This window comes from Myotis nattereri (assembly GCF_964212035.1).
Source record: "Myotis nattereri genome assembly, chromosome: 17".
Classification (NCBI taxonomy): domain Eukaryota; kingdom Metazoa; phylum Chordata; class Mammalia; order Chiroptera; family Vespertilionidae; genus Myotis; species Myotis nattereri.
The window spans coordinates 9,012,255-9,023,662 of NC_138092.1; positions in this window are offsets into that span (position 1 = coordinate 9,012,255).

An 11,408-nucleotide genomic window follows, 5' to 3' on the forward strand; every position below is an offset into this window, starting at 1 on the left:
CTGAGGAATCTCCCTATCACCTCACCTGGCCCAGGCCAGCCTGCGCAGAAAGTGGATCAGTGAAGGAAGGTTGGGCAGCCTGGGTCCGAAGTTGAGCTTCTCCTTTTTATAAAGGAGAGAGAGCCAAGTGCAGATGTAATTTCAGCAGAGATCGAAAAAGAGGGCAGAGAAAGGAGTGTTTAGAGAATAAAAGGAATTGACAACTTTATTCCTTACTAAACAGAAAAACAATTTTGAATGTCAACCGTCACTTTAATATATTTTAAAACTTATTAAACAAGTAATATTTATTAACATTTCTTTTAAAAGTTATACATTTTAGCCCTAGCTGGTTTGGCTCAGTGGATAGAGTGTCAGCCTGCAGATTGAAGGGTCCCGGGTTCAATTCCGGTCAAGAGCACATGCCCGGGTTGTGGGCTCGATCCCCAGTGTGGGGTGTGTAGGAGGCAGCCAATCAATGATTCTCTATCATCACTGTTTTGATCTCTCTCGCTCTCCCTTCTTTTCTGAAATCAATAAAAAAATACATTAAAAAATAAGTTATATATTTTAAAGTCATGTTTCTTCTTAACAAAACAGAATGCTCCTTCCCCTCCAAAAATACTACACTGAATTAATATGCTTGCAAATTCCCCGATATATAGACCGAAACGCAAAGTGGCCTTCTGTGTTGCTTTTCTGAAAAAGAAAACTGAATTGTCCTTTTAAGAACTACAATTGGTTAAGTTTAATAAACAATGAAAACAAAAATATATCCAAATGAAAAAAAACAACATTAGATCTTAAAGATTCAAACTTTATCTTCTACCTAATAACTTACATACTAGTTTCTCTAGTGGGGGTAACTACAATAATTCTGAATAAGTCAAACACAAGTTATAATTCCTTGAAAATTAACTGTTTTTACTAAGACAGGTCCAGAGTCGTTTTTTGTTTTTCTGCTTTTATAACCGGAGACCTAGATGACAATTTTCAAGGGCTCTTTGGATAAGAGCTTGATGCAAAACGAGGGTCTCATATGAAAATAAACTTCAAGATCCTTTCTTATTCTAAAATGAAGATTGCTCATAAAAATGAGGAAGTTTTACAGCAATATTTGCAGCACCCCCCCCCCTTATTTCATTTCTCTGTAATAACAAGAAAAGAATATGCTTCTGAGAGAATTTGTGATTGTCCACCCAGACAAAGCCACTCATCAGCTAAAGTTAAGCTGTGACTGTGTGGCAGAGAACAAACTGGCAATTATTTGGCTTTAATTCCTGAACTTGAAATTAAAATGAGAAACAGTTCCTTTCGGGGTCTTTTGAAAGTCCCACTTTATAGAATGTGAGACTTCAGTAGTTGCAAGTGAGGGGTCTTTCGCTGTGCCCGTGGGGCTCTCTGGGGAGCAGGTGCTGAGGCAGGGAAGCAGTGGGAAAGGTTTCTGGGGGAGTAAAAGCTGTGAGGACAAAGGGGAAGGAAGCAGGTTTGGGCACGGGAGCCATCCAACCCGGGCAGACTTGACAAAAGGCAAAGCACAGCTTGGAGGAACTGTCTAGGCCTGCCCACCGCCTGCCTCAGTCGGGGCTGCGGCTGCCTGGGGAAGCGTGGGACTGTGAGCTCGCGGAGGCCCAGCCACCCACACTGTTCCTGCTGGGCGGCAGATGGTGGGGGAGCAGCAGAGAGCCTCCAGGTACCCCATGCCAGCCTCACACTCATCACATTTCTCGGTGAGCCTCCCCTTTCACCCTAGAAACCCTCAAATCTCACGTATTTCCCTGACCTTCAACTTCTCCCTTTCCCCAGGGAAAAATCTAGGTTCTTCTCACTATGTAAAATACCATGTTTTTTTAAAAAAATATATTTTATTGATTTTTTTTTTAGAGGAAAGGAGAGGGATAGAGAGTCAGAAACATTGATCAGCTGCCTCCTGCACACCCTCTACTGGGGATGTTCCCGCAACCAAGGTACATGCCCTTGACCGGAACCGAACCTGGGACCCTTGAGTCCGCAGGCCGAAGCTCTATCCACTGAGCCAAACCGGTTAGAGCAAAAACCATGTTCTTGATTTGTTTAAAACCAAATGGGTACCCATGTCTTTCCTATAGTAATCCTGGAGCCCTATTGATATATATCATTTTGAGGGCTGCCCCCCTCCTGTTTTTGCAGGATAGATTCCTAAATATGAGACTTTTAGGTCAAAAAGTCAGTATATTTTGAATGTGAACATATAGTTCCACATACTATCTCACACCCAAAAGTATGAGAGTGTCTGATTATTTCCACTCTCACAAGCTTGGAAGTTATCAATCTTTTCAACTTTTGCCAAGCAGATGAACAAAAATTTAATTCTGTTATTTTTTAATCTGCATTTCCCTGGCTACTGCCAAGATTGATCAACTTTTCATGTGTTTATATGGCATCTGTACTTCCTTTGATCCACTGGGTCCTTTATCTTATCTATAATAATATATGCATAATATGCTAATTAGACCAGACATCCTTCCAGATGAAGCTGGAGCCGAAGGGAAGCCAGCCCGGGTCCTGGGTGCCGGTGCCGGAAGGAAGGGGAAGGAAGGCCTACTCTTGCACGAATTTCATGCATCGAACCTCTAGTTGATTTATAAAAGCCTTAGCTTAACTTTTTTACGTGTGTATGCTGCAAATATTTTAATTTTTTAAAAAATATTTTTATTGACAACCAGAGAACCAAGATGGCGGCATAGGTAAACACCAGAGATTGCTGCCTCACACAACCACTTCAAAAATACAACTAAAAGACGGAACGGACATCACCCAGAACCACAGGAAGGTTGGCTGAGGGGAAATTCTTCTACTAGAAGGAAAGAGAACAGCATACTCAGAGGAGGCGCAGTGCGGAAAATACAAAGGTGCGGAGGTGCGCGCAGAGCGGGCTGGTGGCTGAGGGCGAGGTTGTTGTTTTCAATCGGGAGGGAGACTCAGGCCCTGAGCTCCAGTTCTGGGCGAGTCTCTAGGGACCCAGACTCAAACGGGAGAAGCGGGACTGTCTGGCATCGGTCAGAGCGCAAGGGCAGCTTTCTCTCCGAGGTTTGCAGCGGTTGCTGGGACTCTGAGAGGCAGAGCCTCTGGGGACGGGACTGAGAGCAGCCATAACTGCTCCCTCCACCCGCCCTGTAGATACCCTGAGACCAGCCCCGCCCAAGCCCTGCACAGAGCCATTTGCCAGATAGCCTCAGGCAAAGGCTAGATTAGCACCTCCCCAGAGGACAGAAGTTTTCCCACTGCAGACACTGCTGACTCTCACAGCCAGTTGGCCTGGAGGTCAAATCCCCCCAATATTAACTACAACAATCAAGGCTTAACTACAACAAGACTGCACACAAAGACCACTAGGGGGTGCACCAAGAAAGCATAAAAAAATGTGGAGACAAAGAAACAGGACAAAATTGTCAAGGGAGGATATAGAGTTCAGAACCATACTTTTAAGGTCTCTCAAGAACTGTCTAGAAGCTGCCGATAAACTTAATGAGATCTACAAGAAAACTAATGAGACCCTCGATGTTATGATAAAGAGCCAACTAGAAATTAAGCATACACTGACTGAAATAAAGAATATTATACAGACTCCCAACAGCAGACCAGAGGAGCGCAAGAATCAAGTCAAAGATCTGAAATGCGAAGAAGCAAAAAACACCCAACCGGAAAAGCAAAGTGAAAAAAGAATCCAAAAATACGAAGATAGTGTAAGGAGCCTCTGGGACAGCTTCAAGCGTACCAACATCAGAATTATAGGGGTGCCAGAAGATGAGAGAGAGCAAGATATTGAAAACCTATTTGAAGAAATCATGACAGAAAACTTCCCCTACCTGGTGAAAGAAATAGACTTACAGGTCCAGGAAGTGCAGACAACCCCAAACAAAAGGAATCCAAAGAGGATCACACCAAGACACATCATAATTAAAATGCCAAGAGCAAAAGACAAAGAGAGAATCTTAAAAGCAGCAAGAGAAAGAAACTCAGTTACCTACAAGTAAATACCCATACGACTGTCAGCTGATTTCTCGACAGAAACTTTGCACACCAGAAGGGAGTGTCAAGAAATATTCAAAGTGATGAATGCCAAGAACCTACAACCAAGATTTCTTTATACAGCAAAGCTATCATTCAGAATTGAAGGTCAGATAAAGAGCTTCACAGATAAGGAAAAGCTAAAGGAGTCCATCACCACCAAGCCTGTATTATATGAAATGCTGAAAGGTATCCTTTAAGAAGAGGAAGAAGAAGAAAAGGGTAAAGATACAAATTATGAACAACAAATATGCATCTATCAACAAGTGAATCTAAGAATCAAGTGAATAAATAATCTGATGAACAGAATGAACTGGTGATTATAATAGAATCAGGGACATAGAAAGGGAATGGACTGACTATTCTTGGGGGGGAAAGGGGTGTGGGAGATGTGGGAAGAGACTGGACAAAAATCATGCACCTATGGATGAGGACAGTGGGTGGGGAGTGAGGGCAGAGGGTGGGGTGGGAACTGGAAGGAGGGGAGTTATGGGGGGGAGGGGGGAGAAACAGGAACAAATGTAATAATCTGAACAATAAAGATTTAATTAAAAAATTTAAAAATATATATATTTTTATTGATTTTAGAAAGGAGGGGAGAGGGAGAGAGAGAGAAACATCAATTATGAGAAAGAATCATTGATTGGCTACCTCCTGCATGCCCCACACTGGGGATCGAGCCCGAAACCCGGGCATGTGCCCTGACTAGGAATCGAACCCGGGACCCTTCTGTCTGCAGGCCGATGCTCTATCCACTGAGCCAAACCAGGTAGGGCCAAATATTTTAATTTACTGCTTGTCTTTTGACTGCCTGTGGGTGAGCAAAGACACAGTCCCCCTGTCCCTCAGCTCATATTCTAACGGGGCATCAGATGAAAGACAGATAATGATAATACAACTTGATCAAGTTTACATGGATAATACATCTCAATAAATGCCAGAAGGGTAAGTTCTAATATCTGCAGCAGGCAAAATCTGTTTTCACATTAAAAATACTTTTTAATGGGTAATGAGAACAATGTAACTCCATTGAAGGCCACGGCATGTTTCTCTCTCTCTCTCCCTCTCCCTTCCTCTCTGAAATCAAGATCACTACTTACAGATTTTGCCGGAGCTTGACCACTCTTAACCTCACTCAACTTTCACCACTTCTCACATGCCCCCTTCTCCACCTACCACTCCCAAATTCCATTCTTCTTCAGAGTGTTTCTATTTTCAAAAGAATGGAGTTACAGAGCGTCTGGATAGATCTCCAGTGAGTCTTGAGACTCTGAATATAGACATCTGAGAAACCTTAGTTTCTTCAAATAGTTGATTATGCAAAAAGAAGTTTCAGACTTTAGTATTTAAAAATAGGAGAGCCTCGTTTTCTGTTTAGCATTCAACTCATTTAACACATATTTGAACATTATATCCACATGTTCATGGAACTTACACCCTAACTGGGGGAGAGACATTAGGTTGGTAAAAACATAAGCTTATATGTCAGATGGTGATACACACTGCAAAGAAAAATAGCATAAGAGAAGTGTTATGGGTTAAATGTGTCCCCCAAAAGATGTTGGAAGTCCTGTGACTGTCACCTTATTTGAAAATAGGATCTTTGAAGGTGATCAAGTCAAGATGAGGTCATTAGGGGTGGGTCCTAATCCAATACAACTGGTGTCTTTATAAAAAAGAGGAAATTTGGACACACACACACACACACAGAGAGAACACCATGTGAGGATAAAGGCAGATCTGGGTGATGCCTCTATAAGCCAAGGAACACCAAAAATGGCCAGAAAACCAACCAGAAGCTGTTGAGAGGCATGGAACAGACTCTCCCTCACAGCCTTGAGAGCAAGCCAACTCTGCCAACACCTTGATCACAGACTTTTCTAGCCTCTAGAACTGTGAGGCAATACATTTCTGTTGTGTAAGCCACCCAGTTTGTGGTACTTTGTTAAGGCAGCCCTAGGAAACAGTACAGAGAGGGAAGGGAAGGTCTTAGATGGGTTAATGAGGGAGTTGACTTATGGACAGAGAACAGAGTTGGCGGAGGAAACAGCAAGTATGCATGGCAAGTGTAAGGATCACCAAGGTCAGGGTTCCAGGTACATAGTCAGCAAATGGGGGGACGTGGGAGGAGAGAAAGCCAGATAATGTAAGGACCTACTGGCCATATGTGGACAGTTAGCTTTTTCTCTGGATAAGATGAGAAGCCACTGGAGAGCTGTGGGCAGAGAAATGACATCACCATTGTTGTAATCTGTTAAGTGGAAAACAAGTTCCGAGTTCCTGATTTATGGTTTTGTTCATGCATCCTTATTAGCCAACTCTCGGGGTTGAAGTGACAGAGATCCAATTGAAACTCTCCTAAACAAGGGAGGGAACCTGTTAGCTCATGTAACCCAAATCCTCAAGGTAGTTTAGGCAGAGCAGGGGATCAACCATATCATTAAGAATCTGTCCCTGCCCTGGCCGGTTTGGCTCAGTGGGTAGAGCAAAGGTTCCCAGTTCGATTCCGGTCAAGGGCACATGCCCGGGTTGCAGGCTCCATCCCCAGGAGGGGGCGTACAGAAGGCAGCCTATCAGTGATCCTCTCTCATCATTGATGTCTCTATTTCTCTCTCCTCCCTTCCTCTCTGAAATCAATAAAAAATAAATAAATGTTTCCTTAAAAAAAAAAAAAGAATCTGTCCCTTTTTCTGCTTCTTTTAGTTTTTGCTTTCCTCTATGTTGACTTTTTTTTTTAATATATTTTATTGATTTTTTACAGAGAGGAAGGGAGAGAGATAGAGAGCTAGAAACATCGATCAGCTGCCTCCTGCACATCTCCTACTGGGGATGTGCCTGCAACCCAGGTACATGCCCTTGACCGGAATCAAACCTGGAACCTTTCAGTCTGCAGGCTGATGCTCTATCCACTAAGCCAAACCGGTTTCGGCCCTCTATGTTGACTTTACTTGCAGGTAGGCTTTTATTGTTGTGTAGCAAAAGGACCCCTAGTAGCTTTAGGCTTTCATGCTTCTTAGTATTAGAAATCTCAGGACAGATTCTTTTTCTCCTACCATCCACATAGGTCCTATAAGTGGTGCTGGTTGGTTTCCTCAGGTCACGTGCCTATACCTACAATAATCAATGGTGATTTCTAGAGATAATTGTCTGATTGACTGGCTTAGATCAGATGTCCACTTCTGTGGCAAGGGACCAGACCTAAAGCGCATGTTGGATTATGGAGGTGGATGAAGAAAATTTACCAAGAACTACGTAAGTCAGGGCCAACACGTTGTACAGCTCTGGAACTCTAATTCATGTCATAGTCTATGTGAATGGCGTTCCTGGAGTTGTGCACCACACAACCCTTGAGAGGCCCTACATGATAGTCATTGGCTCAGTAGCCCAAGGAAGGCAGAAAGGAAGTGTACAGGCAAAAACAGTAGGCATCCCCTAGTATCTCTAATTACAAAGCTAGTTTAATCATTTATAACTTTTAGAAAGCACTTATTTTTTAAGATTATTTATGGCAAGGTATTGGCTGAGCTTTTGGCTTCCTGGAATAAAATATAATTCATAAACTATAAATCTATAGTATATATAGAAATACATTTACTTAGGGAATAATATCTAATATCCCTGATTTAGGCATACTCCTAAACTTAAGGCAAGCAAAAGGACTTGTATGCATGCATTTTAGCGTAACCAATGGACACAGACACTGGGGCAGTGGGGGCTTGCCCTTGGGGGGTGAAATGGCGGGGGTGGGCGGTCAATCGGGGAAAAAGGAGACATACGTAAAACTTTAGACAAAAAAAAAGAACTTAAGGCAAGCACATAATTCACCTTTGGTAACAGTAGTATAAGTGAAATTGCAATCATAAATGCAGTGGTCTTCCTTTCTAAGACCTTTGTGCATTCATTTAGTTCATGACTATGGATTGGGCCCCTCATGTTGGCAGGCACTGTGTTAGAAGATGCATATTGCAAACAAATTTGGTTACTGCCCTCATGAGTGCGATGGACATGGGACAATGAACACACAAATAAATATACACTTTATACTGTGATAATTACGAAGAAGGAAAGTAATGGAGCTCTATCAGGGAAAATGGAAAGGAGGTGGAGGGGTTAATTTAGATTGGAATCAGTGACTTATCTAAGGTTGTGACATCAAAGCAGAAGATTAACCAGATGAAGAGCGGAGAGGGAGGAAGAGTATTCCAGGAGAGGGAATGGTATGTGGAAAGAGTTTTGGGTATCACCAGACATCCTTGGCCTGGCCCAGGAACATGGTCCCACTTACCATTCCCATTGTTGCTTTCCACAGTATTTCAAACTAACTGAATCACACACATTCCATCTCATCATAATATGGTAGATTGACTGTTTAGCTCTTCCCCCTCTAATTGAAATTTTTATATATTAACATATTAATATATGAAGATCACAAAGTAACCACAACTGGTCAAAATGTGGGCTTTATTAAAGGATGAATGTAGAAGATGGCGGCATAGGTTAACGCCGGAGTTTGCTGCTTTGAACAACTACTTCAAAAGTGAAACTAAAAGACAGAACGGACATCACCCAAAACCACTGGAACGCTGGCTGAATGGAAGTCCTACAACTAGGAGGAAAGAGAAACGCATACGGACACTCAGAGGAGGCGCAGTGCTGAAGTCAAATTCTGAGGTGCGGAGTGTGCGCGCGGAGCGGGCTGGCGGCGGAGGGCGCGGTTGGCGTTTTCAATCGGGAGGGAGTCGCAGACTCTGAGCTCCAGATCCGGGCGAGTCTTTAGGGACCCAGACTCAAACGGGAGAAGCGGGACTGCCTGGCTTCGGTCAGAGCGAGTGCAGCTTTCTCTCCGAGCTTTGCAGCGGGTGCTGGGACTCAGAGAGGCAGAGCCCCTGGGGACAGGACTGAGAGCCGCCATCACTGCTCTCTCGGGCCCACCCTATTGATACTGTGCGACCCGCCTCGCCCAAGCCCTGCACAGAGGCATTTGCCGGATAGCCTCAGGCAAAGGCTAGATTAGCACCTCCCTAGAGGACAGAAGTTCTCTCACTGCTGACACAGCTGATTCTCATAGCCACTTGGCCTGGAGGTCAAACCCTCCCTGGAATTAGCTACAAGATTTAACTATAAGACTGTGCACAAAGACCACTAGGGGGTGCACCAAGGAAGCATAACAAAATGCGGAGACAAAGAAACAGGACAAAATTGTCAATGGAAGATCTAGAGTTCAGAACCACACTTTTAAGGTCTCTCAAGAACTGTTTAGAAGCCGCCGATAAACTTAATGAGATCTACAAGAAAACTAATGAGACCCTCGATGTTATATTGGGGAATCAACTAGAAATTAAGCATACACTGACTGAAATAAAGAATATTATACAGACTCCCGACAGCAGAACAGAGGAGCGCAAGAATCAAGTCAATGATTTGAAATGCGAGGAAGCAAAAAACACCCAACCGGAAAAGCAAAATGAAAAAAGAATCCAAAAATGCGAGGATAGTGTAAGGAGCCTCTGGGACAGCTTCAGGCGTACCAACATCAGAATTATAGGGGTGCCAGAAGATGAGAGAGAGCAAGATATTAAAAACCTATTTGAAGAAATAATGACAGAAAACTTCCCTCACCTGGTGAAAGAAATGGACTTACAGGTCCAAGAAGCGCGGAGAACCCCAAACAAAAGGAATCCAAAGAGGACCACACCAAGACACATCATAATTAAAATGCCAAGAGCAAAAGATAAAGAGAGAATCTTAAAAACAGCAAGAGAAAGAAACTCAGTTACCTACAAGGGAATACCCATACGACTGTCAGCTGATTTCTCAACAGAAACTTTGCAGGCCAGAAGGGAGTGGCAAGAAATATTCAAAGTGATGAATACCAAGAACCTACAACCAAGATTACTTTATCCAGCAAAGCTATCATTCAGAATTGAAGGTCAGATAAAGAGCTTCACAGATAAGGAAAAGCTAAAGGAGTTCATCACCACCAAACCAGGATTATATGAAATGCTGAAAGGTATCCTTTAAGAAGAGGAAGAGGAAGAAAAAGGTAAAGATACAAATTATGAACAACAAATATGCATCTATCAACAAGTGAATCTAAGAATCAAGTGAATAAATAATCCGATGAACAGAATGAACTGGTGATTATAATAGAATGAGGGACATAGAAAGGGAATGGACTGACTATTCTTGGGGGGGAAAGGGGTGTCGGAGATGCGGAAAGAGACTGGACAAAAATCGTGCACCTATGGATGAGGACAGTGGGTGGGGAGTGATTGCGGATGGTGGGGCGGGAACTGGGAGGAGGGGAGTTATGGGGGGAAAAAAGAGGAACAAATGTAATAATCTGAACAATAAAGATTTAATTTAAAAAAAAAGAATAAGAAAAATAAAAAATATTTTACCTTCAAAATTTAAAAAAAAAAAATAAAATAAAGGATGAATGTAATAATTCTGTGCTGACAATGTTTTCTCAAGTATTTTGAAGTTGTTTAACCTTTCTGTTTCTATAACTTTATGGCAGGTAAGGAGAAAGGGACTTAAAAAAAAAAAAGCTGGACACCAGATAAGCATGGTACAGCTTCCCACTTACTTGTATCTTCTTCAGTTTCTTTCTCTCTCTTTTAAAAAAAATTCTCAGCCAAGGTTATGTTTATTGATTTTAGAGGGCAAGGAAGAGAGCGAGAAAAGTGGGGAAGGAGGGAGGGAGGGAGGGAGGGAGAGAGAGAGAGAGAGAGAGAGAGAGAGAGAGAGAGAGGTAAGAGAGAAACACTGATGGGTTGCCTCTCATACGTGCCCCAACCAGTGATGGAACCCAACCTGCAACCTAGGCATATGCGCTGACTGGGAACCTTTTGGTGTAAGAGACAACATTCTACCAACTGAGCCACCTGGCCAGGGCCAGTTTCTTTCTTCAGTGTCTTATAGTTTTCTGAGTACAGGTCTTTTACCTCCTTCAATGAACTTTCTTAATACTCATGCCCAAGGAGATGAAGAGAAGAGATGGTTATTAGACCCAAGACACACACACACACACACACACACACACACACACACACGCAGTCATATAGAGTTATGTAGAGGTGCAACTTGACAGGAAAGGAACAAGGGGCTTAAGCAATCTGACAGTGCTCTCCTTCTTCCTTCCCTTTGACTTCTAGCTGAAAACAACTAGAAGCCAGAAGTCATGAGTATCCACTGATGTGGTCCATACAGACCACTCTCCCAGGAGAGTAGGATGGAGAAGAACAGATCTGACCTGAAGGGACAAACAGAGATATTTTGCCACGGTTCTCTAAAGGCTTTCTACCAACCCCCAGGGATTTAGCTAGCCAATATCATGCTGCCTTGATCCATCCAGTTCTTCCTGACCATATTTCATA